Source organism: Delphinapterus leucas, chromosome 9, assembly GCF_059928025.1.
Source record: "Delphinapterus leucas isolate spDelLeu-1000000601 "Yukka" chromosome 9, BTC_Dleu_Yukka2, whole genome shotgun sequence".
Lineage (NCBI taxonomy): Eukaryota > Metazoa > Chordata > Mammalia > Artiodactyla > Monodontidae > Delphinapterus > Delphinapterus leucas.
In genome coordinates this window covers 13,399,112-13,422,675 of record NC_143137.1, presented here as the reverse complement: position 1 = coordinate 13,422,675, position 23,564 = coordinate 13,399,112, and the positions used below count along the sequence as shown (strand labels likewise).

Genomic DNA, 23,564 nt, shown 5'->3' with positions numbered 1-23,564 from the left:
CAGGTAAAGGTTTCTTTGGGGGATGATAGAAATGTTCTGGAATTAGATAGTGATGATAGCTGCACAACACAGTGAATACATTACAAGTCCCTAAATTGTGCACTTTTTTTGGGGGCGGGGGGCTGCGTTGGGTCTTTGTTGCCGCGCGCGGGCTTTTCTCTAGTTGCGGTGAGCGGGGGCTACTCTTCGTTGCGGTGTGCGGTCTTCTCATTGCGGTGGCTTCTCTTGTTCTGGAACACCGGCTCTAGGTGCTCGGGCTTCAGTAGTTGTGGCACACGGGCTTAGTTGTTCTGCGTCATGTGGGATCTTCCTGGACCAGGGCTTGAACCCATGTCCCCTGCATTGGCAGGTGGATTCTTAACCACTGTGCCACCCGGGAAGCCCAATTGTGCACTTTTAAATGGTGAATTTTATGTGAATTATATCTCAACTGAAAATACAGTATAAGTATATTCAATGAAATTTGGGCAGGGGAGGAGGTGGAGTGAGGAATACATAACTATAATTTTCCAGTGCCCTTTAGTGTTCTAAGGCTAGTATGTTAGTTCTGAAATATAGGTAAATGTATATGATACATAACTTGATTCATAAAATGGTCAGACTTGAAATACTGAATGAAAAATACAGTTTAGTTCATAAATGATTACATACTAATAAAATTAAACTTTGAGTGGTTTTTATTTGTGTTGCAAATAAAACTACAAAGGCTTCTCTGGTGGCGCAGTGGTTAAGAATCCACCTGCCAATGCAGGGGACACAGGTTTGAGCCCTGGTCGGGGAAGATCCCACGTGCTACAGAGCAACTAGCCCATGCGCCACAACTACTGAGCCTGCACTCTAGAGCCCGTGAGCCACAACTACTGAGCCTGCGCTCTAGAGCCCGCGAGCCACAACTACTGAGACCATGTGCCACAACTACTGAGCCCACGTGCCACAACTACTGAAGCCCGCACACTTAGAGGCCATGCTCCACAACGAGAAGCCACTGCAATGAGAAGCCTGTGCACTGCAACGAAGAGTAGCCCCTGCTCACCGCAACTAGAGAAAGCCTGCGTGCAGCAACGCAGACCCAACGCAGTCAAAAATAATAAAATAAATTTTCATTTATTTTTAAAAATAAATTAAAAAAAAACCAAAAAACCTACAAGCTTTTCAGCTTTAATGATTCTAATAACTTAGTTTTATCAGCTTGTAAAGAGCAGTCAACAAAACTGAGAAGAAACTATAACAATTACAGTAGAACAAAAATAGTTATTTTCTCAACTGAGCTTTTTTTTTTTTTGGCTGCACAGCTTGCAGGACCTCAGTTCCCTGACCAGGGATTGAACCTGGGCCACAGCGGTGAAAGCCCAGAATCCTAACCACTAGGCCACCAGGGAATTCCCTGAGCATTCTTCTTATTAGCAAGCATACCCAGAAGGTGTTTGTTTTCAGAAAATATGTTGAGAAGGAAAAAAACAAAACAAAACAGTGCACAATCACATAACACAGCTCTTGCTGTGTCTAACTGCTTAGTGAAGCTCTTTCCTGAGCCTCTTGATGCTTCATTTTCATTATCTTCAAACAAACAAAAATAATTTTTAAAATTAAAACAGGCCACTCTAGTTCTTTACATAACAGCTTTTGGGGTGGACTATTTTCACAAAAACAGCAATATTTTCACATTTGAAAGAAGATGGGGGATCCTGAAGCAGGTGAGTAACAACGGAAGCCAAAGGCTACGTGCTGCCTCAGAACCACACCCGGGGGCCATATTTGGCAAAATCACAGCCTGCACTTTCGGACCAAATGTTTAAACAGTGCCTGCACACCACGACCAGACTCCAGGTCCTCAGTACACACGCCAGGTAAAGCCTGTGGCAGAGCCAGGTTAATGGCTTTTCTGGTAACGACCAAAGTCTTTCTATTTCTAGGAGTTCTGCTTTAAGCCCAGAAGATTCCCCCTTCAAATACGCGTGTTCAAGAAATGTTTGTTGGGGCTTCCCTGGTGGCGCAGTGGTTGAGAGTCTGCCTGCCGATGCAGGGGACACGGGTTCGTGCCCCGGTCCGGGAAGATCCCACATGCCGTGGAACGGCTGGGTCCGTGAGCCATGGCCGCTGAGCCTGCGCGTCCGGAGCCTGTGCTCCGCAACGGGAAGAGACCACAACAGTGAGAGGCCCGCGCACCACACACACAAAAAAAGAATCCGCCTTCCAATGCAGGGGACACGGGTTCAAGCCCTGGTCCGGGAAGATCCCACATGCCGCAGAGCAACTAAGCCCGTGCGCCACAACTACTGAGTCTTCGCTCTAGAGCCTGCGAGCCACAACTACTGAGCCTGCGTGCCACAACTACTGAAGCCCGAGCACCTAGAGCCGGTGCTCCAGAAGAGAAGCCACCGCAATGAGAAGCCCGCGCACCGCAACGAAGAGTAGCCCCTGCTCGCCACCAACTAGAGAAAAGCCCACGCCAAAATTAAATTTAAAAATAAATATTTTTTAAAAAGAAAAGAGATGTTTGTTGAATGAGCGAACACATATACCATTTTCTTATACTCAACAGATGACTGGATAAACAAAATGTGGTCTAGCCATACAAATGGAATATTATTCAGCCATTTAAAAAAAAAGAAGGACTATTACATGCTACAACATGATGAACCGTAAAAAAATACTAAGTGGAAAAAAGCCCAGACACAAAAGAAATATAGCATGATTCCACCTACATGAAATGTGCAGAATAGATAAATCCATAGAGATGGAAAGTATTGACAGATTAGTGTTGCCAGGGGCTGTGTGACGGGGAGTGGGGAGTGACTGCTAATAGGTACGGATTTTCCAGGGGAGGAGAGTGATGAAAATGTTCTAAAATTAGTGGTGATAGTTGCACAAAATAGTTAATATGCTAAAAACACTTATAGTTAATATGCTAAAAACACTAAAAACTGTGTATTTTAAAGGGGTGAATTTTATGGTATGTGAATTATATCTCAATAATGCTGTTATTTTTTAAATATTTATTTAGCTGCTTGCGCCGGGTCTTAGTTGCGCAGGCGGGCTCCTTAGTTGTAGCATGTGAACTTTTAGTTGCGGCATGCCTGTGGGATCTAGTTCCCTGACCAGGGATCGAACGCAGGTCCCCTGCCTTGGGAACATGGAGTCTTAACCACTTTGCCACCAGGGAAGTCCCCTGTTATTATTATTTTTTTTAATCAGCAGGGACAGCTGCTAAAATTGAGGAGTGCTGGCCCCACCACAGACTGAGTGAATCAGACTGCTAGAAGAGGGCCTAGGAATCTGCATTTATAAGTTCCCCCGGGAATTCATAGGCTTAGAGTTGAACCCTAGAGTTTATCTTCCTGTCACTGGTATTGTCAGTCAGCAACAGATCTACTCTCCTTTGCCATCTTCCTTTGCAAGGCAGTCTTTTACTCTAGTGTGTCTCTCTGCTCCTACTTTTCAGAGCATCTCTGAAATCCGATGGAGGTGTTATCAGCACACAGTGAGTTGCTCCTGTCCCTCAAGCCCAGGTGTAAATGCTCCAAGATGCTGTTTCATAGATCGTCCCTACACAGGCAGGCTTCAACAGCAAGACTCATTTTCACACTAAGTTATGGCCTCCAGACCGAGAACATAATCTGAGTCATTTTAAGACTTTCTGTGAGTATGAATACCCAGTTACTGACAATAACAGTTTCTTTGAACAACTTGATCAGTATTTTCTTGACCTACACCTGTCAGTTGTCTGACAAGTGAAGCCACTGGGAATCTGTGGCTTGAGCAGCCTGAGGCTGTAGACTGGACCACACTTTTTGATGCTCCTGAGGCCAGAGATAGCGAAAGATTTTTATTATTCTCACTTTTCGTAAACCCAGGAAGGATTTTTTCACACCTGCAGAACAATCCTACATAGAGAGATGTATCTGGCCACCTTAGTAGGATGGAAACACATTTTTCACTTGACAATATTTGCAAATCATGTGTTTCCCCTCACTCACCTGCAGTGTGGAAATACTTCCATATGTTGCCTTTCGGTTCACCATTTTGTGGAGGATAAAAAGCAAGAAAGTACAATTAGGTGGCCATCTTGCATATGAACACCAAACTACTGTGTGTATAAGGTTTTAGTGGTGTCAGCCCTCCCAAGTTAATGCTTAATAACTACTAGAGTCACCTCTCTGGAAAAAGTTACTATGAGTTTGCCATAAATCATAAAAGTAGGAGTTATGGGAGTTATGAAATATGCTAATACTGCCAAAATATGGTTTAAAAATCTGAATTCAGGTAAATATTTCTTTTAAGTAAAAAAGTACACCTCCTTTTGTTTCTTTTAGGTATTACAGGTCACCAAACTTGGACAAGTCAGGTTCTAACTTCTTTCAACTCTCAAACATTTAAACTTACTCTTGGCTAGGCCAGAAGCCACTTCTTATTTCTAACCTCTGCAGAAGTCAATGTCAATGCTCCTACCATTCTTCTGATGAGGAAATCAAACCAAGGGAAGTTAAGTCATTTGTCTAAGTACATATAACAACTCTTAAGCGGTAGAGCCAGGAGTGAGTCTATGTTTTGAGCCCAAGCCTGGTGCTCCTTATACAGTATCCCTGTGGCTTCATACTACATTTTCTAATCTAGACGAGAACTAGACTCTAGCTGATTATTTTTAGTGTTGTTCAGCTCTTCAAGATCAGCAACTGTTTTATTCTTTTACATCATGCTGAATTTCATAAACACTTGCTAACTGAGTGAGCTGGGAGGGAGACTGAAGGTTTTTTTGTGGGTCTCTCTTTTTATGGTTCTGTGATTAAACATTTCTCTACTTTGGGAGTCTATCCTAAAGAATAATCCTAAATATGGAAAAATGTATGCATAAATGTTCACAGCTATATTATTTATAATACTGAAAACTACAAATAACTCAAATGTCAAGCAATATAATGGTAATATAAACTATAATACAGCTTTCAGTGAAATATTATATAGCAAATTAAATTACGTTTAAGACTACTACAATTCTATTGAGATAGAAAGCAGATTACTGGTTGTCTAGGTCGGAAGCGGGTAGGTGGGGAAAATGGGGAGTGACTGCTAATGAGTATGCGGTTTCTTTCTGGAGTGATGACAATTTCTAAAATTGATTGTGGTGATGGTCGAACAACTCTGTGAATACACTAAAAACCACTGAACTGTACACTTTAAGTGGGTGAATTGTATTATATGTGAATTATATTTCAATAAAGCTGTTATTTTTAAAAAGTAAATTAAAAAGTCAAGCTAAAAAAAAGAGACTATTGGGACTTCCCTGGCGGTCCAGGGGTTAAGACTGAGCTTCCACTGCAGGGGGCACGGGTTCGATCCCTGGTTTGCATGCGTGCAGCACAGCAGAAAAAAAAAAAAAAAAAAAAAGACTATTACTAAATGGAAAAAATGCTCACGTTGTGATGTTAGCCAAAAGGAACAGGATCCAAAAGCTTGCATACTATATGAGTAAAACATGTTTTTAAAGGGGGCAGGGGGAAGGAATCTATTCCTACTCAAAATCTCACACATAAGAAAATGACTGGAAGGAAATGTAACAAAGGATTAACAGTAGCTGTCATCGAGTAAGAATCTTGGAATGATTTTTTTCTGTTCTACTTATCTATATTTTCAACAACAAAAAATAGATTTCCAATTTTTTTTGTAATAAGCATGCATTATTATTACTATCACAAATAACAGGGGAAAATGTAAACTCAGCTGTTACCTGCAGGAGTCAGGGTCTGCCCTGTGGCGCCCCCAACAGGCCACATGGTCGCTCTGCAGCTACAATGACAGCTGCAGGGTATCGGGTCGGCTGAGCCTGTCACTCCACTACTTGTTGGGCTTTGCCACAGTATCTCCTGAACGAAAGGGTAAGTGATACTTTATTCTCATTTCCTCCTTTCCCTTAGTGACTGACTACCAAGGCTTGGATCCTGGTCTCCAGTAACCACTTCCCAGTACAGATGTTCCCATGGGTTCAAAGAGAGATTATATGGGGACCTATGGCTAACAGGGAAATAGTCATGTAATTCATTCTTCCAACTAATAATTGTGTCCACTGCACACAGGGAACTGAGTGAAGCTGGGAGAAATGTAAACTAAATCATTTACTTGCCCTCTGAGAGTTTTCGTTCTCATACAGAAAATAAGATGCGCACGACAGTACTGTATTATATACTTGGAAGTTGCTAAGAGAGTAGATCTTAAATGTTTTCACCACACAAACAAAAAAAAGTTAACTGTGTGAGGTGATGGATGTGTTCACTAACGGTATATGGTAATCATGTCACAATATAAATGTATATCAAATCATCACGTGTACACCTTAAACTCACACAATGTTATATGTCAATTATATCTCAATAAAGCTGAGGGATGCAAACAAATGTCTTTAATACAAAAGACATGTCTTTAATACAAAACACAATATGATAAGCAAAACAGGTGACAGCAGATTCCTTTGTGGATCTGGGCTCAAAGGGTGGGCTGAATTTCCTTTGGGGTGTATGGGTGAAAGGCAAAGATGTTTGCATAATCTCAAAATGGCTAAATGCTTAAGGAAGGACAAACTCCTGAATGAAAAGCAGCACTGATTCTGCAAGGAATTACACCCAACTGATTTGCTGGATTTCCTTGCAGGAGTCAATCAAGATGTGAACTAAGACAGAATCTGAACACAACTTGTGTAGACTGCTGAAAGCTTTTACCAAGATGTTACCAGAAGCATGGCGACCTTAAATTTTTTTATTTCAAAATAATTTCAAGTTTACAGAACAGTTGCAAGAACAGTACAGAAAACTCATATACTCTAACTACATTCACCACGTTTTAATATTCTCTCTCAAAGAGTATTCTAAAATGCTCTTTTGGAGCTTCAGGGAAAATGAGTGCTATCCAGCCACTAGAAGCCTTCAGTGCTCATGAATATAAAAGAAAATAGAATCTTACAAAACCAGTTTAGTGAAGTAAGTAAGCACACCCAGGTCCAAAAGACAACTCAGCCCCAACCCACTCCTGACTCTCCACCAGGACCTCCCAGGAGGACACAGAACACTTTAAAACCAGATTACCAAACGTGTAAGAAGAGCTAAGAAAACACAGAAAAATAAAAAAAGCTGAGGGGCAGAGGTGACTGCCCCTACCAGATATTCAAACATACTATAAAGCCTCTATAATTAAAACAGTGTGGTACTGCCACAATAGATAAATAGACTGATAGAACAGAAAGTCTAGACATAGGCCTAAGTATTCATAGAACTTTATATATGATCAAGGTGGCGTCTTAAATCACTAGGGAAAAGATGGACTTTTTAACAAATGGTGCTGGAATAACTGAATAGCCCCAAGATGTTCAAGTAAGATCACATTGTGAATCTGATGTGTCTGCAGCCCTGGTGAACTGAGAATGACTTGGGTCTTTCTCAGAGCCAGAAAGCCAGCTGCAGGCAAGAACCAGCTCCACAGAGGAGCTGCAGCCCTGAGGGGTTGACAGTAGCCCCTGACCAGTATCTGTCATATCCCCTAAAGAGCTCCAAATGCCTTCTGAACCTGCTGTAATTTGAATGGAATTTCAAAATTCTGATTTTCTCCCCTATGGCAGCCCTAGATCTTATCACACATTTGTACAGCACCTGATTTCCGCATCACACACACATTATAACGTACATAAGCCCCCTGCCTCCTGCCAGTTTCCAGATGTAATTCTTGTTATGCTTATTTTTGAAGAGAAGATTAAGGTTCAGAGACTTGCCCAGGATCACAGTGTTTAAGTAGCAGAATAGAGAATCTTATGATTTGTATCTTTCTACTCCGAATTCTATATTTCGCCCCCAAACCTTGTTATCTGTTCTCTTAGTACCTTCAACCAGAACCATCCGATCGACACCTCTCACAAGCCTGATGCAAGAATCTGCTACTCAGTGATGCCAGTACCCCTGGGGACAGTAACCTGAAGGCCTGACCCCCTTTCTTCCAAGGGCAGCAAGCAGGAAATAGCTTTCATTCATAACCTTTGGAAAGGCCAGGGTAAGGAAATGAACACTGTTACATCCTATGACCTGTTAGGCATTGCATTAAGCACTTTACTAACATAATCTTAGAAATAACGCATCTCCCAAGAGAAATGAAGACATATATCCACATGTTCTTGTATACTAACATTCAGAACACGTTACTCTTGATGGTCATACAGTGGAAATAGTCCAAATGCCATCGACTGATGAATAAACAAAATGTGGTGTACCCCCATATGATGAAATAATACTCAGCCATCAAAGGAATGGTGACACATGCTACAACATACTGAGCCTTGAAGACATTATGCTAAATGAATAGAAGCCAGTCACCAAAGGCCACAAATTGTATAAGTCAATTTATATGAAATGTCTGGAACAGGGATATCTACAGGACAGAAAGTAGATTGATGATTGCTTAGTGCTGGAGGAGATGGAGTAGGCGCTGGGGGTGATGGCTAAGGGGTGTGGGTTTCTTTTGCCATGTGATGAAAATGTTCTAAAATTGGTGACGGTTGCACACTCTGTGGATATACTAAAAACCATTAAACTGTATGCTTTAAATGGATGAATTTTTTTGGTATGTGAATTATACCTCAATAAAACTGTTACAAAAAAAGGAAGGGAGGGAGGGAGGGAGGAGGGAAGGAAGGAAGGAAGGAAGGGAGGGAGGGAGGAAGGAGGGAAGGAAGGAAGGGAGGAAGAGAAGGAAGAGAGGGAGGGAGGGAGGAAGGAGGGAAGGAAGGAAGGGAGGGAGAGAGGGAGGAGGGAAGGAAGGAAGGGAAGGGAGGGAGGGAGGGAGGAAGGAGGGGAGGGAAGGGAGGGAGGGAGGGAGGGAGGAAGGAGGAAAGGAAGGAAGGGAGGGAAGGAAGGAGGGAAGAAGGAAGGGAGGGAGGGAAGAAGGAGGAAAGGAAGGGAGGGAGGGAGGGAGGGAGAGAGGGAGGAGGGTAGGAAGGAAGGCAGGGAGGGAGGAAGGAGGGAAGGAAGGGAGGGAGAGAGGAAGGAGGGAAGGAAGGGAGGAAGAAGGGAAGGAAAGGAGGAAGGGAGGGAGGAGGGAAGGAAGGAAGGAAGGGAGGGAGGGAGGGAGGGAGGGCGGAAGGAGAAGGGAGGGAAGGAAGGAAGCGAGGGAGGGAGGGAGAGAGGGAGGAGGGAAGGAAGGAAGGCAGGGAGGGAGGAAGGAGGGAAGGAAGGGAGGGAGGGAGGGAGGAGGGAAGGAAGGAAGGAAGGGAGGGAGGGAGGAAGGAGGGAAGAAAGGAAGGGAGGGAGGAAGGAGGAAAGGAAGCAGCATGTACCAGGTACATATTTGTAAGTTATAATAGTATCCCTGGGTTTTTTTTGTTTTTTTTTTTTGGTACGCGGGCCTCTCACTGTCGTGGCCTCTCCCGCTGCGGAGCACAGGCTCCAGACGCGCAGGCTCAGCGGCCGTGGCTCACGGGCCCAGCCGCTCCGCGGCATGTGGGATCTTCCCAGACCGGGGCACGAACCCGTGTCCCCTGCATCGGCAGGCGGACTCTCAACCACTGCTCCACCAGGGAAGCCCTATCCCTGGGATTTTAAGAGATGTGTGCAGCCCCAAAGCCCTCGCTCTAGTACGCCATTACCTCCTTCACAAGCACTCTCTCTAGCAAAGTAGCGAGTGAATCTGAGGAACCGGAATTCTTATGAATGCAGTGGTTAAGACAAATGAACACATAACGGTTACAGAAACATAACAGGTAGTAGATCTGACAGGCACTATCCAGGGCTTGCCTACCTCACAAAAGGGTCCCTTTTCTGAAAACTGCCCTTTCCCTCCTCCACGGAGGCCTCAGAGACCCGGGCAGCCATGTCGGAATGATGATCCCACCCCCACCCACAGCTGATTGGCTCTAGAGGAGGCCTAACTCAAGTCGGGCCAATCAGGTTCTGCTTCCAGGTAGTGTGGCTGGAACACGGAAACATGGCGCTGTGAGGCCGCCATTTCCAGCCTGTGGACGAAGGAGCAGAGGGAGCTGGGCTGTGGGGGAGAAGAGTGATGCCGGCGGAAGGAGGGCTCTGCACTCCCTCAATCCCATCCACTCTTACGGCCAGGCTGCATTCCTGCCCGCGGGTTCCACGAGATATCTTTAGACCCTTGTTTGCTTAAGCAACCAAAAGAATCCCCACTAACACAGTGTCACGTTCAATCTATGTTCAACTACTTTCCCAAAACGAAAAAAGAAAGCTAGTGTGCGTGTGAGTTTTAAACATGAATCTGCACCCATATGGCTGAAGCTGAGCCAACTGCAGCTACTAAGGAAACCAAACTCCCATTAGATTCGCCTCCAGCGTGGCACAGAAGGTTGCCTGTGATCGAATCATTCCTATTACCCTATTGAGAAGTCCCTTTCCCTTTCTGGGGAGATTCATCATGACACTGGAGGTGCTGGGAACATCTGAAGTCTTAGTAAAGCCGTGTCATGAGACCTAATCTTTCTAAGGACCTGAACAGCATATTATAAGCATTAGTACAGGAAGATCTGCTGAACTCTTGGATGAAGTTAAATAGGACATGGTATCAGAAGGTGTACAGTTTCTTTCCTTCCTTCCCAATAAAACCTCAGTGAAAAAACTCTGGCCTTACGTTGGGCCTCTTACAATGAGAGGTTACTGTGGGTAAATGAGCAAAGAAAGGAATGTATGCCTTCTTCAGCTCTTATTTGGATCTACAATATACGAGAAAGCAGATCTCACATCTCTCCCACATACCCTAGCAGGGACACATTTGAATAAAAAAACATTTACAAGAGGTTGCATTGTCTGAACACCAGAAGAAGAGCTGAGTTGACAGTAGGAAAGGGATGGACGAATCCTTTTCCCATCCCTCTATTTATGGGAGTCATTTCCCTTCAGGAAATGCTGAGCCCCTTCTCCCAGGACCCTGTTGGGAATGACGCCTGCGCTGGCTGACCCAGCCTTCCACATCCTCCTCCTGGCCTCGGCAGCTCTCCCCTCGTGACCCCCGTCAGTCACTGGGAACCCAGCCTGTAAACGACAGTGCTTCTTAGAGTCCCCAGTCTATTGTGGAAATTCAAAGAGGAAAGGGGGAAAAAAAGGTACATAATGAAGCTAGAAAAGCCCCTGGCATGGAGAAGCTCCCAAATATAAACAGACAAAGGTAGCAGGGAGGAAGTGAGGGCTAGAAATGACCACATTGTGGTCCAGGAATTTGTGGCTCACCTAGCTTTGGTCACCTGTCTGGGGGGGTGGCAGAGGCAGGAGCAGGACCCAAGGTTCCTGTCACCCCATCTGTCGACCCAAGGCTCATTCACCTCCTCTACACTCATTTCCCCTCCCCAGAAATGTACAGACTGACGTTTCTATAGAGAAGCTATCCCAGGAGAACCTGGGTCCACTAATTACATATTCTTCTTTTCTTCCCTTTTCTTCTTTTCTGTCAGCTAGGAGCCCACCTTTTCAGAAACCCGGAGAGAATTCTGGGGTTAGCCCTGGCCACCCCAAACTGAAGTTCTTCCTCTCTCCTCTGAATTTCTCTGGATATTTTTAACTTATCTGCATTTGGGAGTCCTACTAAATGTGCATAGCCATGTGGTATCTCTTTCATGGTTGGCTTCGATTGTTATTTATATGTTATTTATTTAAGATTTCACAGTTATTTTTTTAATTTTTAAAATTTGTTTATTTTTGGCTGTGTTGGGTCTTCGTTGCTGCGCGCAGGCTTTTCTCCAGTTGTGGTGAGCGGGGGCTACTCTTCATTGCGGCGCATGGGCTTCTCATTGCGGTGGCTTCTCTTGTTGTGAAGCACGGGCTCTAGATGCGTGGGCTTCAGTAGTTGTGGCACATGGGCTCAGTAGTTGTGGCACACGGGCTTACTTGCTCCGCGGCATGTGGGATCTTCCCAGACCAGGGATTGAACCCATGTCCCCTGCATTGGCAGGCAGATTCTTAACCACTGCGCCACCAGGGAAGTCCCAAGATTTCACATAGTTATGTTTGACACCTCAAATTAAACTGCAACAATGAATGAATGATTAACATTTATCGAACACTTAATATTTTCTAGGCCAGATTCTACACAGATTGTGTCACTGAGTCCTCACACCAAGCCTACAATTGCCTCCCCTTTACAGATGTGGAAAGCAAGGCCTGGAGAGATGAACTTGTCCCAAGGCCACACGGATGCTGAATGAATCCAGGTGGTCAGATTCAAGCCCAGGTGCCTAATGCCAAGTTGAGTGCCTTGGGGGCAAGGCAAGGGGCCTTCCCCTCCCGGGTACAGACTAGTTACTCGGGGAGTTCTTACAGTTGGGTTTTATTCACCCCCTCCGTCCTCTCCAGGCACACCGTGGCACCAGGGCACTACCTGGCCAGCCCTCCACTTCCAGAGGCAGCCCTTGGGCTGCCATTTTGGGGTTTATTTTTCCCTCTGCAGGGTTTCCTCATGTTCTTTTAACCTGGCCTCACTGACAGGTAGTACTGAGGAGGGGAAGAAGGGTCCCCTGTGGCATCTGTCCTGTGTCCTGGCCTCCGGACACCTGGAAGCTCAGAGCACACCAGAAGTAGCCACTTGCAGGGGATGCACCTGAACGCCGTGCTGTATTTGCTTCCCGGCAGCCCTCCCTGGCTCCAGCTGTGCCGCCCCAAAGTCCTCACTCGCCACCTCTGCTCCCCTCGCCTTCCGGCCCTCCTCTTCCCTTCCTCCCCCTCGGACCCTTTCCCACCCTCTTTTGCTGGCTTCTGTTCTCTTTCTTTCCATGAGCAGAGAGTTTCCAGCCTGGCTCCTGGCCAGCACATTTGGACAAAAGGCAGCAGTCTTGGAGGGAGACGTCATCTCCCATCCCCTTTCCCGGGGCCAGCACCGTGGCTCCCCGAGCCCGGAGAGGGAGCAGGGGGCTGCGGCCGTTCCCGCCCTGCTCCCAGTTCTGGGAACGAGCTTGAGAGATGGCACATCGTGGGCGTTAAAAGCAAAGGGTTTGGAAGCAGACAGACCCGGATGCAAATTCCAGCTCTGAAGCCTGCGAGCCGTGGGACCTTGGGCAAGTTACTTTGCTAAGCCTTAGTTCTCGCCTCTGTAAAACGGTGACAGAAGCGAGAAAGGCTCGCTTTGAAAGGCTTATAGGAGATCGCAGCTGTAAAACTTCCCGGCACAGTGCGTGTCCTGTAAGAAGTGCTCAACACGGCCTCTGTTATTATGAACCGAACTTAACTCTGCCAAATAATCCAAGTAAAAATACAGGACTTTGTTATAATCACCTTCATCATCCACCTGCTCAACTCGTCTGCAAGGCCGCTTACCCAGCTTCAACTGTTTGCAAGTGTGGTACAGCTGTAAGACCTCTCAAACGTATCATTACTGTTACAATGTAATCTGTAAAAGTTGGTTTTGAAATCGGATAAGGAGCTGACCCTCTTCCCTTTTCAGTAGAGTCAGTGCTCAGCCTTGATGCCAGACGTGAAAGGAAGGAGGGGCCCACACCAATCAGCAGGGCCTGCTCGCCCTGACTCCCCTTCCCTCCCACCCTGTTTTTTGGCTTCTTATAAGCTGAGGCCCCGTTTCTGTTTGTTTACTATCTGTGCTTGGTGTTTTATACTTAGAAGTTGCACAATGCCTGGGAATGTGCTCAGTTTTATTTAGCTGAGCTTTGAGATACGGGCAATGGTCTTTCCCCTATGATTTTATTTAGCTAATCTGAGCCAGCATGGATGGATTTGAAATTAATTAGTAAGATTCATCAAGGAGCTGAGCACAGTGCTCCGTGTGAGGTGCTGCTGGGGAATTCACAAATACATGCAATGGTCCCTGCCCTAGAGCTAGGGATAAAAGATGCAAACCTGATCAACCACCGGCAAGAAAAGATTACAACTGTTCAAGACAAAAAGACAAGCGCAGTCCAGGGAATGCCTGACAACACGTTTAACAAAAACCACAATGTGAAAGTGGCTTAGGGACTAAATTCAAACTACAGTGGTAAATGTTATGAAGTAAATATAACTGGAGGAATTTAGAGGCGGGCAATGAAAGTCAGGAGTCATGGACTGCTTCAGAGAAGAGGTAGAATCTGGTGGCCCTTTGATAGATTGGGTTCCGACAGTTGGGAGAGTGTTTAGGCGAGGCAAGGGCATGAGGAAAAGGGGACGGTGCACCCTGCCCCAGACAAGACTGACGGCGGGACAGCCACTCTGGGACGTGTGATGGGGAAACAAGGAGAGGAGGATGGAAGGGGCTGGCGGATGAGACTTGAAGATGTTCTGGAAACAGAAAGAGGAGGTAAGGTTTGCTCTCTGTGGAACATAAAGAGGAGACGTGATGAACATATGTGTTCTTTTTGTACATTCAAGAGGAAATGTGTAGGGACTTCCCTGGTGGTCCAGTGCGTAAGCCTCCATGCTCCTAATGCAGCAGGCCCGGGTTCGATCCCTGGTTGGGGAACTAGATCCCGCATACGTGCCACAACTAAGGATCCTGCATGCCGCAACTAAGGAGCCCTCGAGCCGCAACTAAGACCCAGTGCAACCTAAATAAATAAATAAATAAATATTTTTAAAAAACTAATAAATAAAAATAATCTTTAAAATAGACCTTTAAAAAAAAAGAGGAAATGTGTAAAGCAGGCAGTCAGAGGTAGAGATCTAAGAGTCTGGCGAAAGCACAACCCTGGAGGTGTAAACTGGGGACACAGCCGAAGAACCAGTGAGCGTGAACGAGCTCTCTGAGGGAGAAAGTGAAGCAAAAGAAGAGAGTGAAGAATTGAGGTGTAGGGGTGACTCTCACTTTGCCCCTGTTACCCAGCTCTTGACTCAGTTCTTTTTAATGTTTCTTCATCTGGGCCTTCCAACCGAACAGGGAGGTCTGATGACAGAACACCTGCATTGGGCTTCTTTTTATTCCTCTGCAATGTCTAGATCAGATCTTGGTCTACCGTGGGTGTGGTATGAATGCTTGTTGAATGAGAAGAAGAAAAGGAAATCAGTGAAGATCTCCTTTTCCAAAGACAATTAGGACACCCCAGGTGGTGTGGTGTCTCAGGGGAGGAGCAATTCTTCAAATCACTTCACAAAGGTGGGGCTCGGACACCAGCCAATGGCAGTGGCCTTACTGTTGACCCTTTCATGGCTGGATCTGGTCTAGGGGCTCCCAGGATTGTGGGACACTGGGAGTGACTATTAACCAACCAGTAGAGAAGCATTTCCGCATTTTAACAAGTGGCATAGATGTGTCACCATACCAGTTTTATATCGACTGTGACCCGGGTCAGGAGACTTGCAGATTGGGAAGCTCAAAAACAATGAGAACAGGGCTTCCCTGGTGGCGCAGTGGTTGAGAGTCTGCCTGCCGATGCAGGGGACACAGGTTCCTGCCCTGGTCCGGGAAGATCCCACATGCCACGGAGCGGCTGGGCCTGTGAGCCATGGCCGCTGAGCCTGCGCGTCCGGAGCCTGTGCTCCGCAACGGGAGAGGCCACATCAGTGAGAGGCCCGCGTACCGCAAAAAAAACCCAAAAAAACAATGAGAACAGCAAACTAGCTATTCAATGACTGCATCATGAGTAACGGGATAAAGTCTCCACAGATGGTTAGGGATGGAGGCCAGACCTCAGGGATGTGAAGGGGAGCTTGTGGACCTGCCCCAGGAGCTCGTGAAGGTGCTCTGTCTCCCCGTCCTGAAAGCAGCATTCTCCTTCTCTTGCCCTCCGGTCAACAGGCAGCCTGAACCTGGGCTGTGTGTGTGCCTGGAGGCAGCCGCTGACTCTTTTCCCTGTCGCTCTCCCCCCTGTCCTAGGCCAGGGGTCTTGACTGACCTGCCTTCAGGTGAAAGGAGAGCCTGAACAGGAGCCTCTCTTGACTCTGCAGTGCCGGAATCTCCAAGTCTTACCATTTTGGGAGGCATCAAGGAGCCTCTCCTCTCTGATGTTTTTCTATCCCATTATATGCATCAGTTTGGCTGGTGGGTAAACAGAGCCCTGGTCCCTTTTTGATGTCCTGGGAGCTTGTGTATGTTTGTTGATTGTCACAAACACAGATAATGAAATGGACCAGATGTAAAGGATGTCAGGCTGCCAGGGAGTTATACTTGGGGTTGGATGACCACACACTTCATTTCACATCTGAACAACTCTCACCTCCAGCTCAGAGTATCAAATGGAGAAATCCCTCTGAGCCCCCAGTGACCTAGAGACGTTGCCCTGGCAGAAGCCCAGTGCACCGGCAAGCTGCTTTGGTGGGAGGCTCCACTGTGTCTTCCCAGCCACCCCCTGACCAAGTCTGTGGCTGAGAAACTGGTCCCACTCCAGCTGTAGGGGATGCAAGTTCTGTGTCTCATGCTGTCCCATTGCTCCTGCCCAGTGACCAAATTGGTGCTCTATGGCTTCTCCCCCAGCCAGCTAACCTCTCTCCTGACCACGCAAGGTCAGTTTTAATCCTGATTTGTGGCGTGATTCCATACAAATACCTCTGCTCGGTCATCCAGGGTGGTGGCGCCTGTATTTCCCAGAGGCGTGAGAAGCACAAATAAAATTATAGAAATGTCCTGCGTTAATGGTTCCAGTTTGCTGGGGAAAGGCAGTTGTTACTTTTTCCAAGGAGAGCTGCGGGGAGCAGGGAAGTGGGGCCTGTCTCCTCTGACTCGTTTAGTGGGAATGAGTTGACACACAGCACTGGGTTAGCCACCTGCCCCCCTCCTCCTTCCCTGCACTCAGACCTCTACTCTGGGGGGCTAAGAAAGGCTGGGGTCAGAGGGATGGCACAGAGCCATGTCCCTAGGTCAATGCAGCAGGGAGAATGGATGGGCATGTCCAATCCTTCACCGGGTGGCAGTCTGCAGGAACAGTCCCAGGAGAGGCCTGCTGTATATCAATCACCTTTAGTGCCCCCTTTTTACTTTACAAGTGTCGCACTTTGTATATATGGTTACCCGATCCATTATCTGCAGTGGATTTGCAGAGAACTTAGGGCTAAATCAAATCCAACCCTATGACATCTTCCCTTCTGAAAAGTGAGGAAGAAAGAGGGAGACACCTTGGATTATTTCCCTGAGTTGGCTCTTGTGTATAACCCAGCCCACCGATCCCAGGTTTCAGCCTACACAATTATGTGAAATCGTGGTTACATGGGATCAAGATTTCGGGTACACGAAACCAACAGCGAGAGACAATATTGGGACAGTTTGTTGGACGACAATCTATAAACCATAAAAAATTTCTTAGAAGCTCTAGTTTTAATATGTTGCCTTTTTAAATTTAACAAAACTCAAAATAATAGATTGTCTCTATGAATTATCACACTATGAATTTTAATTTTCATATTATCTTAAATAGAAATTCATAGTAAATTCAGTGGGGAACTAGGGTGGGGATACTTGGGTTAGGGGAGAGAGAAATAATAATATTTTACAATTTTTTTAAGACTGAGTATCAGAATCTCATTTTTAAAACATCTGTCACTGGGCACAGATATATTCAATATGCATTTGGCTTTGAAATCTTTTTTTTTTTTTTTTTTTGCGGTACGCGGGCCTCTCACTGTTGTGGCCACTCCCGTTGCGGAGCACAGGCTCCGGATGCGCAGGCTCAGTGGCCATGGCTCACGGGCCCAGCCGCTCCGTGCCATGTGGGATCTTCCCGGACCGGGGCACGAACCCGTGTCCCCTGACTCGGCGGGCGGACTCTCAACAACTGCGCCACCAGGGAAGCCCGGCTTTGAAATCTTTTAACCTAGCAATTCCACTTCTGGGAATTCATCTTATAGAAATGTTGGAACGAGTGCTGGGGAGTCTTAGCAGTGGCTAAAATCAGAAACAACTAATTGCTCACCAATAAATAATGTGCTAAACAAATGAAATCGATCCATACAAAGGAAGACTAGGCAGCTGTTAGAAACGAGAGGACTATGTATGTCCCACGTAGAATTATTCTCACAAAATACTGTTCAGTTATGATAGCACGCTTCCATTTTTGTAACAAGCAAACAAACAAACATATTACGTGTAAAGAAAAGAAGTCTAGGGGGATTTGGTACATACACCGAACAGTGATGGCCTCTGAGGAGGGAGTCAGTATGGGGAAAACTTTCATTTTTCATTGTGTTCTTTTTATGTATTGTTCAAATGTTTTATAACAAGGATAACTTTCATATTTACATATAAATATATATGTGTATATAAAAGTATTCCTAAAATTTTAAAGCACACTTTTAAAGAAAACAAAAGGAAATACATTTGATACTCTGCTTGAACTGGTCTGACAGCCCTCCTGATAAGACACGCAGCCCTTGGAAGGCCTGGGTACCATGGAAGAACAGTCACGGTCACGGTCACGGTCACAGCTTCCTGTCCTGTCCCCATTCTCCAGCTCAATCCTGCTCTCATTTCCTTCTGAAGGGAAACATGGAACCTCCTGGTTCCCCAATACAGAGGGAAGCTAACCTCTTCCCTAAGCTTCCTGCGAGGGTGACTCACCCCTTCTTTCCCTAAGGCTGGGGGCAGGGGAAACCATAACTTGGCTTTTAGTAGTTTAGCCAGTTGGAAAAGGGGGTCTTGGGCTCATCCCTCTTTCAACCGACCACAGGCCAAGGATGAACGTGTCAAAGAGAAGCCAAAGAGAAAGCAATTCTGGGCTCCAGCTGGCAGGGGCTTAACTTCTAGGCAAACTGAGTTTGGATAAATTTTGCCCAAATCAGACAATGATTTTATCACGAGGGGAAAAGATGGTCTGATTCTGGCTTCCCGACATATTGCTGTCTTTTGGATGTCAAATGTAGAGAACTCGGTTCTCTACCTTTGTCAAATGTAGAGAATCACTCACTCAGTTCCAGCCACTGACTTGCCTCCCATCATTAAATGGGCAGTGGTGCCTGTGAGTCCCTCTGTGGCCAGTGCAGGGGTTTCAAAGAGAGCCCAGGGTACCTGTGGCAGCTGTCTGGTTCTGGTGAAGGAAGAAGGGACCATGCCTGGACACAGGAGACTGGGAGTGACACGAGGCACAAGCAGGGGTCTTTGTCACTCATGAGTAACTGTCAGACCCTCAGGAAGCAAAATAAGGGGGCTGGAATCCAGAGATAGTGGGGGAGGATGAGTCAACTTTGCCCACAGCCAAAGAAGTAACTGCCTGTGAGGTATATTTGAGGGTTGTTGGGAAAGCCATGGAGCCTCAAAATAGTTCCCCTGTTATCCTGTCAGAGTTACTGGAATTCAACTCTTAGAGATTCACTCCTTTTGACTGAGACTTTAGGCAAGTTAAATTGCAAATGAATTCTCCCAGCTTCTTTCCAATCTGGAAGACAGAGGTCAGAGAACACATACACTTGAATATCAGGAGGGAAGTAGAAAGAAAACTCAAGAGGTTCAGCACTCAAAAAAGATAGACCTATATGGGTCCTAGGCAAAAAGAGGAAGGTTCTGAGGCTTTTCAGTTTTGGCTATGGTGCAGCACTGCATATGATAGTATTAGACCAGACAGATCTAACTGTGGAAGGCTTGTAATTATGCTTTTAGAATTTCTGTTCAAAAAAAGTGCCTCACACACATACACACAAAACTTCACATAAATGTGTTTGTTACTGGCCTCCTTATCTGTATCTGCTCACGATGGCTTTAGATCTTGATGTTGAAGGCTGACTAGCCAATTGATTTCATTGTACCAGGCTTCCAAATTTTAAATTCTATGGGGTCCTTGCTTTTGGAGTCTGAGGTTTCTGCCTCCTGCTGTAATGAGCCCTCTAGGTGATTGTTAAAGCAGCTGCTCTCAATCTTGGCTGTACCTTAAAGTCACCTGGCACCTTATAAAAATACTGATGCCCAGGGCCCATTCTCAGAGATTTTGATTTCCTTGGTCTGGGGTAGAGCCCAGGCATCGCTTGTTTAAAAAATGCCCCCTGACCCCAGCATTTAAATGTGTAATGTGCTCCCTGGGTTTAAAATGCTAAGAACTGTGATGTGGAGGCATGATGGAGTAGATTATCACACCTATTCAGTGTGAAGACTTCTACAGCCGGCAAGAAGTGGTTTAAACTTCGGAGGGCACATCAGAAATGCACTGACATAGGGCTTCCCTGGTGGTGCAGTGGTTAGGAACCCGCCTGCCAATGCAGGGGACACGGGTTCAAGCCCTGGTCCGGGAAGATCCCACATGCCGCGGAGCAACCAAGCCCGCGAGCCACAACTGCTGAGCCCGCGCGCCACGACTGCTGAGGCCTGCGCACCTGGAGCCCGTGCGCCACAACAGGAGAGGACGCTGCAGTGAGAAGCCTGCACAGCGCGGCAAGGAGCGGCCCCTGCTCGACGCAACTAGAGAAAGCCCGCGTGCAGCAACGAAGACCCAATGCAGCCAAAAATAAATAAATACATAAATAAATAAATTTATTTTAAAAAAACCTTTTTAGTAAAAAAAAAAAAAAAGAAATGCATTAACATAGATTCTGCAGATTCACCCTTCTGCAGAAACCAACGGGAAGGGCCTGGTCAGGAGATGTGCGACTGAGTGTAGAACCTTACCTCCCAGCCCTCACTCCCTGTTCTTCTGCAACATTCCTTATGTTGCAGCGAAGAAGTTTCCCACCCTCCCTGACCTCAATAGAATGGATCTCTGGCATCTTGAGTCCCACCCTTTCCCCACGCCTAGAAGCAGCCTTAACATCACGTCTGAGGGCAGAAAGACCTGGACCACTAGGGGAAGTGGACCCACCCAGCTGAATGGAATCCTGAAATGCTCTTCCCATTCTCTGTTTCTCTTTGGTCGGGATTTCCGATGGCAACCCTCCCAATACTCTGCCTTACCAGACCCCTTCTCCAGACCAGTCTCAGCCCACCTGTCTGTGGGCTATCCTAGGATGTGCCTGCTTCCCCCTTCATGGTGGGCACCTGGGGTGCTGTGCTCTCTACATTCATCAAAGTAGGTATCACCTCTTCCTACACTTGAGAGCCCATGGGCTCCTCCATATAGGATTCCCCAAGCCCTCACTGCCCTGCATCACGACTGCCCACAGGCCTGAGCTGGCACTCAGCCCCCCACAGAAATGCAGTATGTCCCCAAGTCGTAACAGGAAGATGATATAGAAAGATAGTCATGTGGAATTTTATCTTCGCATCTTTTGTAACACTGACAATGAAGTTTCTTTTTCTATGTCACTCTTTAGTCTTTACACAGACTTCCACATGACAAATTCCCAGTTGAGTTCAATTCCAGGAAAAAATTTGTGCTGAATTTCTGTGCTTTCTCTTGTCCAAAATCCAAAACTGTGCAATCTAGTGTATTTTTGTCTCTAAGCTGCCAGAAAACTTATAGCCAAATTCATTGTCCAAGTGTTGTAATCTGTTAAATTCAGGCCATTCAAAACATTCATTCCTTTTGCTTTGCTTTGTTTTCTCCTGAGCTTTTCTGCATTTAGTTCTAAGTTATCTGACCCTGTGCCCAAGTCTGTCACCAGGTCCCACCTCACTACCTCTTGGCTCTTTCCATCCCATGTCACCACTGCCGTCATGCTGCGCGTCAGTAACTACAGCCTGGGTGCTGCAAGGCCTTGGTCTCATCCTCCTCTGAGCCTCCACCCAGCAAGCAGAGTGAGCTTTCTAAGATACAGACCAATCCCATGGCCCCTGCTTCAGCGAGATCCTTCTTCTCTCTGGGAACTGCAACCATGAATTCTCCCCACACTTGCCCGTCCTCCTCCCTCCCACTTGGTGATTTTGCACACGCTGTTCCCTCAGCCTGAAACAACCTTTTCTGCTTTGCTTTCTTGGTGAAAAGGTTTTCAGGGCTCAGCCTGACCTTACCTATTCTGTGGGTTTCCCCTGAGCTGGACAGCCCTGCTCTGGTTTCCCCTAGCACACAGCACGCATGGATGGCCAGGTCAGATGCAGACTGTGTAGTTAATTTTTTGTTTGACTACCCAGCAAGGATGGTGAGTGCCTGGAAGGAAGGGAGATATCTTATTCATCACGCTGTCCCTGACGCCTAGCAAGTTGATCTGTAGAACCGTTAAGTGAATGAATGCATGACACAGGCAGGGTTCACCTCTTCCGGAGTAGTAGGACTGAAGGCCAGCCTTTTCACTGCCCTTCCTAAGAACAGTTAACTGTTTGCCCTTGACTTCCTGTAGAATTCTGCTCATCCTAGGCGGCCCATCCCAAAGAGGGTCTACTCCACTCCTTTGGTGTGTTTGATACTTGATGGTGCAAGCAGAAAGAATTTTGTTCTTTTATGTAGTAACAACTGCAGGTGTAAGAGTTTAATAGCAAAATTACTGCAGAGTGTCTATTATAACCCTGGGGCTGTTATTACTGTGTCATTCAGAACACTAGAGAAGTTGCATCCCTGAAGCGCATCTCAACACCAGCTAGAACTCCGTCTGCTCCTTCCCCAGCACCAGCTGGCTAAAAAACAAAGTCAGTGCACTTCCCTTATCCCAATCTCTGCCCCTGGAGGCAATGTCCGGCTTTCCCACCCGATACCCTCAAGGACAGGATTCCTCCGCTGAGGTTCAGCTCTCCTCAGTGGACTGAAGCCAGTTCCCTGTGACCCTCCTAAATATCATTATATCCTGTGTTAAGAGGCTACCCCTGGGCTCCATCTAGTCCCAACTCCATCCTGAGGGGAAAAGTGGGAGAAATAAGATCATGCAGTCATCTTTACCTCCCCGTTTTCTCAAGACTGCAAATTTCTTTCTGTAAACACACACACACACACACACACACACTCTCTCTCTCTCCCGCGCCCCTGCGACAAGCACGGCGCAAGGCGGAGGCTCTGCCCGGTTTCTGCAGGTTTCCCAGGCGCGGGACCACGGCCTCCCGAGTTCCCGGAAGGACGTCCGGACAGCACTTTGCTTCTGTCCCACAGGTCAGGCTCAAGCGCCTCGGTCCCCACGTCCGCACACGGGAAACCCAGTCTTTGGTCTGCAAAGAGCCACTTCCCAGCTCCGGGTTGGGGCAGCTCCGGCCGTCTCCTCTCTTACCCACACCCCCGCGCGTCCCCTCCTCGGTCCCCCGGCCCGGCCCTACCTCCTGGCGCGCCGAGGCTCCGTGGGCTCCGAGGCGCAGCTCGGGGGCGCCCGGGCGGGCGGGGGCGGCGGGCGGCGAGGGCCCGGGGCGCCATGGCCCGCAGCCCCCCGCACTCGTGTCGGCCGGGCCTCTCCCGGCGCCCTCCGCTCGCGTCCCCGCCGCCCGGCCGCCGCTGTGGGCGAGTGGAGGGCGGGCTCGGCCGGCGGCCCCTTCCTCTCCCGGTGGCGCGGCGGCTCTGAGCCGGGCCGCTCGCCCCGCCGGCCCCCGCCCGCCGCAGCTCAGTGAGCTCATCCGCAGCTGGCGGGCGCCCGGCCCGTTGCCACGACAACGCCTCTCCCAGGGCCGCGCGGACTCGAGCGGCTCCAGTAAACAGGACCTTCTGCCGGACTCTTCCCTTCGCCCTTTTTGGGGGGTGGGGAGATGGCGGCTTAACCCTTTTTTTGCTGGAGACCACCGAGTGGCAGGCTCCGTCTCCGCCGGGCCCGGGGTTTATCCGCGCGACGCGCTCAGCCGGAGACTGAGACCTTGAGATAGATGCACCGGAGTGGCGGCGACACTCCCGGCCCTCAATTCACTCC

At 47.4% G+C, this 23,564-nt stretch overlaps 1 protein-coding gene across 1 annotated transcript in view; it reads right to left on the bottom strand.

The window, feature by feature from the left end:
* DENND2A (DENN domain containing 2A) overlaps positions 1 to 23,201 on the bottom strand; it is a 103,250-nt gene extending 80,049 nt beyond the window's left edge. The window contains exon 1 of the mRNA XM_089917316.1: positions 22,987 to 23,201. The gene's annotated coding sequence lies outside the window, so the exon portion shown is untranslated. The remainder of the gene's footprint in view (positions 1 to 22,986) is intronic.
* Positions 23,202 to 23,564: the final 363 nt, after the last annotated feature.